The sequence below is a fragment of the Protopterus annectens genome, chromosome 5.part0 (assembly GCF_019279795.1).
Source record: "Protopterus annectens isolate FY-2018-M chromosome 5.part0, PAN1.0, whole genome shotgun sequence".
Lineage (NCBI taxonomy): Eukaryota > Metazoa > Chordata > Ceratodontiformes > Protopteridae > Protopterus > Protopterus annectens.
The window spans coordinates 688,309,828-688,317,327 of NC_056735.1; positions in this window are offsets into that span (position 1 = coordinate 688,309,828).

Here is a 7,500-nt window from a genome sequence, read left to right on the forward strand (position 1 = left end):
GTGATAGAGATTCAAGAATGTTAGTTAAGAGAGAGTGATTGACCATGTCGAATGCTTTTGAGAGATCAATGAAAAGAGCAGAAGAGAGAAGATTATTGTTGCGATTTTTGTTGATAGTATCTATAAAAGAAAGAAGGGCAGTGGTGGTGCTGTGATGAGGTCTAAAGCCATGCTGACAGGATGCTATTATGTTGTGAAGAGACAGATATTGTACTAGTTGCTGGTGAATGCATTTTTCCATAAATTTTGCTAAGGGTGAAAGGAGAGCAATTGGTCTATAGTTGGAGTAGTCAGTAGAGTTGCCTCCTTTATGTAGTGGAATAATATGAGAGATTTTCCAGATTTCTGGACTTATCCTCAGATGTATTGAGGCTGGTGGAAGTTTTAATATTTGATTTTCTGAGATTAGCGTAAGCTGAAAAGTTGGAGCAAAAAGTGGTAAAATGTGTGTAGAACTACATGCAGCTTTTTTTGGGTGGCTGTGTATGACATGGACAAGGATTTGTCAATTATAAATGGAAGAGCTACAACTCTTTTCTCATTGGAAAGAAAGAACAAATACCTATTCATCATACCTTACACATCCTTACTCTCCCTTCCTCACTCATTTCTTTACTCTAACAGCAAGAATAAAAATGAAAAGACCTGCTACACACTTAGCCGCAAATGACACCAACTGTATAAAAGCCAGAATATATGGAATAAAGTACAGAAGTTGGTGTCCGCTCCTATTAACTTTGTCAAGCCAAAAAGCGTTAAGCAGAAACAATCCAAGTTACCTTAGTAATAATTAGTCCCGGTCTATTCAGACCAAAAGAAAATTAGTGCCTGCTCCTGTTGCCTTGTGGTAAATACAAAAAGGCAAATGACAAAACCAGACCAAGAAACTGCTGTCGGTAGTTAGTCCCGGTCTATTCAGACCATAATCCAACAGGAAATCAGCTTAGACCGGGACTAACTACCGACAGCAGTATCTTGGTCTGGTTTTGTCATTTGCCTTTTTATATTTACCACAAGGCAACAGGAGCAGGCACTAATTTTCTTTTGGTCTGAATAGACCGGGACTAATTATTACTAAGGTAACTTGGTTTGTTTCTGCTTAACGCTTTTTGACTTGACAAAGTTAATAGGAGCGGACACCAACTTCTTTACTTTATTCCATATATTCTGGCTTTTATACAGTTGGTGTCATTTGCGGCTAAGTGTGTAGCAGGTCTTTTCATTTTTATTCTTGCTGTTATCGTTTTGTCAGTTCTTGCTGACACACTTGTCGTTAGCTCCATGGCTGATACACAGAGCACAGGAAGTGCCATTGATAACGTGGAACTTCCTTATAATCCGGTAAATAACACGAAGAAGTGTAGTTCCATGGAGAGGCTGAAACGCTGCTTGAGTGATGTTGGGAATCCGTTAATGGACTGTGTTATATTACCTGTTGGAAGTGAGGAACCGTTTAATAGTGAAGAAATTGAAAAAATGAACTCAGAGTTGAATTCCTTAGAGGGTGAACTTTTAAAACTCAAACGACTGCAATTACAAAGATTTCATTTCGAAACCTGTATACAAAACCGCATAGTACCCAGGGGACTCAGAGTTCTGAAAATGCCGATGACGGGAAATACGTTTCCAGAACTTTTGAGGCGTTGGCAGCAGCTCAACTTGGAGGTGAGCTTTAGTTATATGAAGCTCCTAAATGACTATTTTTTACCCGAGGAGCAAGAACTTTGTAATTCAATCAGATGTAGACAGGTTGAATTGTATAAAAATTACAATGATGTTTTATTGGATTCTAAATTAGAACGTGTCATGGATAATGTAGCACTGTTTGAGAAAAGGTTGCTTGAGCAGAAGAAACACAAGTTAGCCAGAGACACCTTTGATTTTGCTAATGACCAAGCCTTTACTTGGCCAAGGTATTCTGCTGGCAACAATACAAGATCCAGTGGGCCTCAAACACTACCTTGCACTACAAATAACAATGTTCCTAGACATACTGACAGTGCAGTTAAAATTAATACCTCCAATAAGGAGAATATACACAATACAGCAAGTAACACAAGGGATGTGATTAATGAACAGAGTTGTACAATTAGACCAAATGTTGGCACACCACCTGAACAGCCAAATATGAATCACACAACAATGGAACAGGTTTCAGTGCCACAGGTCGTTCGAAGTAAAATCCGAACGCAGCATGTGGTTAATAAAGAGGGTGAATTATCACGCCCTTTACCCATAGTAGAACAATATCAAAAGGGGAGAGAACGGTCTATGAGCAGGGGCAGGCAAAAGAGAAAAGCCCCTAATTACGACCTGAAGGAACCAACCATAAAAAAGATGTGGGAAAAATTGACTTAATATATAATTTATCGGATAGACCATTGGATAGGTATGAGGTAGAGGTATTGAATAAAGGTCTCACGTTTATACCTTCCAAAAAAAGTTCCATTTCAGATTGTATTTTGGATTTAAAACTTTTCACCAGAAACCTACAGCTGAAAGTTATGTTTGCTAACAAAGCTCCCACTTACACTTCTGTAGGTTTTAAGAAACCCAGCCTCATGATACCTACTTTGAATCCTATTATAGAGGTGTTCAGTAAAGCAGTGGAGAATGATTTTTATTCTATGCAAGGGAGTAACAATAGCAATAATAATAAAAGAAATAATTTGTCTTATAGACAGTCACAGGCATTAAAATATCTTATGTCAGATAATAATATATCAATCAAACCAGCAGATAAGGGGGGTCCAATAGTCGTCTTTAATAGAACAGACTATGTAAGAAGGATGTTGGATCTATTGAATGACACTGACCACTATCATGTTTTGTCTAAATCCGAGGTTATGAGAATTATAGTCAACGTTTATGATAACCTTGAAGACATGCACAAATTGTGTTTAATGGATTTTCAACTCTATAATTTCTTACTAATAGAAGAACCTGTAACACCTATTATTAAAGGCCTTCCCAAAATCCATAAGAATGATCTCAACCCACCCATGAGACCCATTGTTTCTTGACATGGCTGGGTTACTGAAAATTTTTTTATAGAGAAACAGTTACATCCACTGTTAGCAAAACACCATACAATACTGAAGGATTCCAAAGATTTTTTATTGGAATTCTATGAGGTTACTAAGCATCAACAGGACAATTTGAATTTGCTGCTAGTGACTATGGATGTGAAATCTTTGTTCACTAAGATTCCGAATGACTTGGGATTAGAATTCCTACATAGATATTTAATGACACACTCAGGTCTAACACCAACTAGAGTAGATTTTATATGCACCCTCTTGGAGCTTGTCTTGGATAGTAATGTTTTCCTGTTTGGAGAGACATTTTATTTGCAAAGGAATGGCGTAGCTATGGGCACACCATGTGCCAATAGCTACGCCAATCTGGTAATGGCTTATTGGGAAGAGAACATGTTATTTAAATTGAGGAGTTACACAGAACATGTAATTTTTTACAAACGTTTTGTGGACGATCTTTTTTTCTTATGGCAGGGCAATATCAATGATTTGCTTAGTTTTGAGAGAGAAGTGAATGAGCTGGTAGATTTTCTCAGTTTCACTATGGAATATTCTTCACACAGCATCTCTTTTTTGGATATTCAGATTTGGCGTTTACCTAGCCGGATTTTCAACACAGGCATGCATAGGAAGTCTTGCCATAGGAACAGCTTATTATGCAGGGACAGCATGCATCCCCCTCATGTATTTAGGAATATTCTAAAAGGTCAGGGAATGAGAATTTCCAGGTTAAACTCAAGCCCAGCTATCTTTAAAAATGAGATGGATGCTTTAGCGGTCAGGTTTGAGAATAGGAATTACAAAACATGTGAAATTAATACCACACTAAATAAAGTTTTGGAACTAAGGCAGGGAAATGCAGCTCCTATTTTCTCTGACAAGGGTTTAAGTGAGTATAGATTGAATAGTGAATCGACTATGATTGAAGAGAAAAACACCATTAGATATACACTTTATTACACTCAAGATACCAGTGCAATCAGACAGTGCATCATTAAACACTGGGACATCCTTAGGTTGGATCCAGAGGTTTCACAGTTTATAGAGGAACATCCTCGTTTTGCTTATAAAAACAGGAAAATTTACACAAGTTACTTTGCTGTTCTGATTATAATACCACAGACACATGTTGTGATTTTTTAGGCACCAATCCATGCAATAATTGCAATTATTGCAGCTATGTATCCAACCTTTCTGTTTTTGTGCACCCTGTTACAGGCGAAATGTTCAATATAAAAACAAATGCCTGTTGTATATCTAAACATCTGATTTACATAGCGAGATGTGTCTCCTGTATGTCTTTTTATATAGGAAAAACGGACAGGATGTTGAAGGATCGCATTAGGAAACATCTTTACCAAATGCGAATAAAATCACAAGTGAATGCTTTATCTAAACATAAGCTAAATGAAGACAATACACATAATTTTACTTTTTCTGTTTTACAAGTTTTACATCCCAGCCCAAGGGGGGGGGGTGCGATATAAAAAATACTATGGAGTCAGTGGAAGCCCAATGGATCATAAAACCAGATCACATTGTGCTCCAGGGTTAAATGACAGGGTTCCGCTGAAACCTATGTTAAAAAATAGGAGAAGCAGACCCTTTTGAATGACATCATGATGATTCCATGGAAGCCCAATGGATCATAAAAACTGGTTAAATGACAGGGTTCTGCTGAAACGCATGTTTAAAAACAGGAGAAGCAGACCCTGTTGAATGATGATACCATTATGATTTTAAGTAATAATCAATAATGTGTGATATATATATACATTTAGGTTTATATTTTTCCTCAGATATGTATATTTTAATATATTAATATATAATTATACAAGTTTTATTTTCATTTTCATTTTTATTATCATTGTTATCTTCATTTTCATTTTTGTCATTATTTTTGTTTTTATTTTTCAGTGGTTTTTCATGTAGCCAAGTATTTTCATATGTGTTAGATTTTTAACACATATATATACACATATACAAATTTTATTTGTTGTTATGTGTGTATTAATATTTGTCATACACATCTATTTCATACTAAATTTTCTTATTATACAATATTATAACATTTTCACATATAAGATATATTTTATATATCATATATTTTTTATTAATCATTATATTTTTTATTAATCAATATTCAAATATTCACACATAATTCATTCACAAACCACATCATCTAATCAAATTAAATTATATAAATAAAATTAAATCACATCATTATAATTTTTTAATATTATATACATCTCAAATTCGTTTTAGTAATGGATATGTTATATATTTTTGTATTATGGTACCATTTTATATATAGTTTTAAGTATTTTTTATATTGCTTGTATAGCTTACAACTTATGCAATTGTAAATGTATGTTTATGCATGGGTTGATGTGGAATTGTATATCTCTTTAAGAGGCTAATTGCTTCTGCACATTAAGTTACAACGGATTATGTATAAAATGGGCATGTTGGTTGAATGAAAATGTATTGGTTTGAAAAAGCACTTGTTAAAGCGCTTACCATCTTTTATCTGTGGATCCAATAAATCGTTTTTTATCATCATTTGGTGTCGTTTGATACTACGTACTACTTGATTGCTGAACTGTTTTTACTTTTGCACCAGCTTTGAACCAGGTTACTTTCTTGCTGGCTTTTGGTCTGCATAGACCGGCAACAATCAATGACAGCAGATCTTTGGTTTATTTCTTACCAAGCTGATTTCCTGTTGGATTATGGTCTGAATAGACCGGGACTAACTACCGACAGCAGTATCTTGGTATGGTTTTGTCATTTGCCTTTTTGTATTTACCACAAGGCAACAGGAGCAGGCACTAATTTTCTTTTGGTCTGAATAGACCGGGACTAATTATTACTAAGGTAACTTGGTTTGTTTCTGCTTAACGCTTTTTGACTTGACAAAGTTAATAGGAGCGGACACCAACTTCTTTACTTTATTCCATTTCTTTACTCTATCAATTTCTCTGCCCTAGCTTTCTCTCTAAATATACCACACTCCTGCTTTTCTCTCATTTCATATTGCAATTCCTGTTTGTATTGTACTGACTTACCTTTAATTTCTCTGTAAACTGGCTACAATTTCTCTAAATATTAAATCCTTATCAAATAACTTGTATCTGTTATTAACCATTTTATTGCTAATTTGGTAAAATTATTTAAATTGTAGCTGCTTTTTATATTACTCAACAATTATTGTTCTTAAAATGTTTGTAATACTTGTTTTTCTTCCTCGGCCTCTGCTGATAATGGGCTCTTACCCAGTTGGACTTTCCAGGTAATCAAATGCCAATAAATAAATAAAAATGAATAAATAAATACTGGTGCTGTTTTTATTATAACACTAACAGTGACTGATTATTTTTGAGATTTCTGTTTTTTCTGCTTGCGTAACTGTGGACATGGTACTGACCCCACCAAACATACCCCAAAATATACACTTCACCAGTGCCCTACCTACTACAGTATCTCCAATGAGTAGGCCATAACCTCCCTCTCCAAGACCAAAAACAGAGCCTCTATGGGACCAGACAACATCCCAGGCTGCTTACTAAATGGTCTAAAACAGGAGCTAGTGGAACCATTGGGTACTCTCTTCGACTACACTCTAAGTACTGGCTTTGTCCCACCCAAATGGAGAATTGCAACTGTGATCCCTTTACACAAAGGGGGTTCCTCAACCAAACGCAGGAATTACAGACCCATAAACCTAATCAGCCTCATCTGTAAGGCCATGGAAAGAATCACCATGGATCTAATTAACAAAGATATAGGAGACCTTCACTCTCTTGATCTGACCCAATTTGGTTTTGTTAAAGGCATATCATGCTTGTTAAACCTGGTGGACTTCTTTGAAAATGTCACCAAAGCCTCGGATAAAAGCAAAACAATAAATACTGCCTTGCTCAACTTAGCCAAGGCCTTTGATGCTATCCCATACTCAGGCATCATCGATAAACTCACCCAGCTGGGGATAAACCCACATGTCATTAGATGGGTAGCCAACTGGCTCACCAACAGAATGAATACTGTCAAAGTAGGGAATTCCACCTCTAACAGCAGACATGTTATTAGTGGTGTTCCACAAGGATCTGTGCTGAAGTTCAGTTGAAAATAGATGGACTGTGGCTTACCAAGTTTGCTGGTGACCGCAAACTGGGTACAATCATTGAAACCTAAACTGATGTCACCTTACTACAAAAAGGACTTACACAGACAAATGATTGGTACCAAAGTCATGGACTTAAACTTAATGCAAAAAATGTATTATCATCCCCTTTGGTAATGGTGATGTTCCACCAAATTACAACATTAACAATACCCCCTAAGTTCAAACAAAGTGGTGAGAGACTTGGGAATGCAGGTTGATAACAGCCTTAACTTCAGTCATCATGTGTCCGCAGTGGCGAGGAAGACCTTCTATGTTGCCCATCCCATACATAAGAGA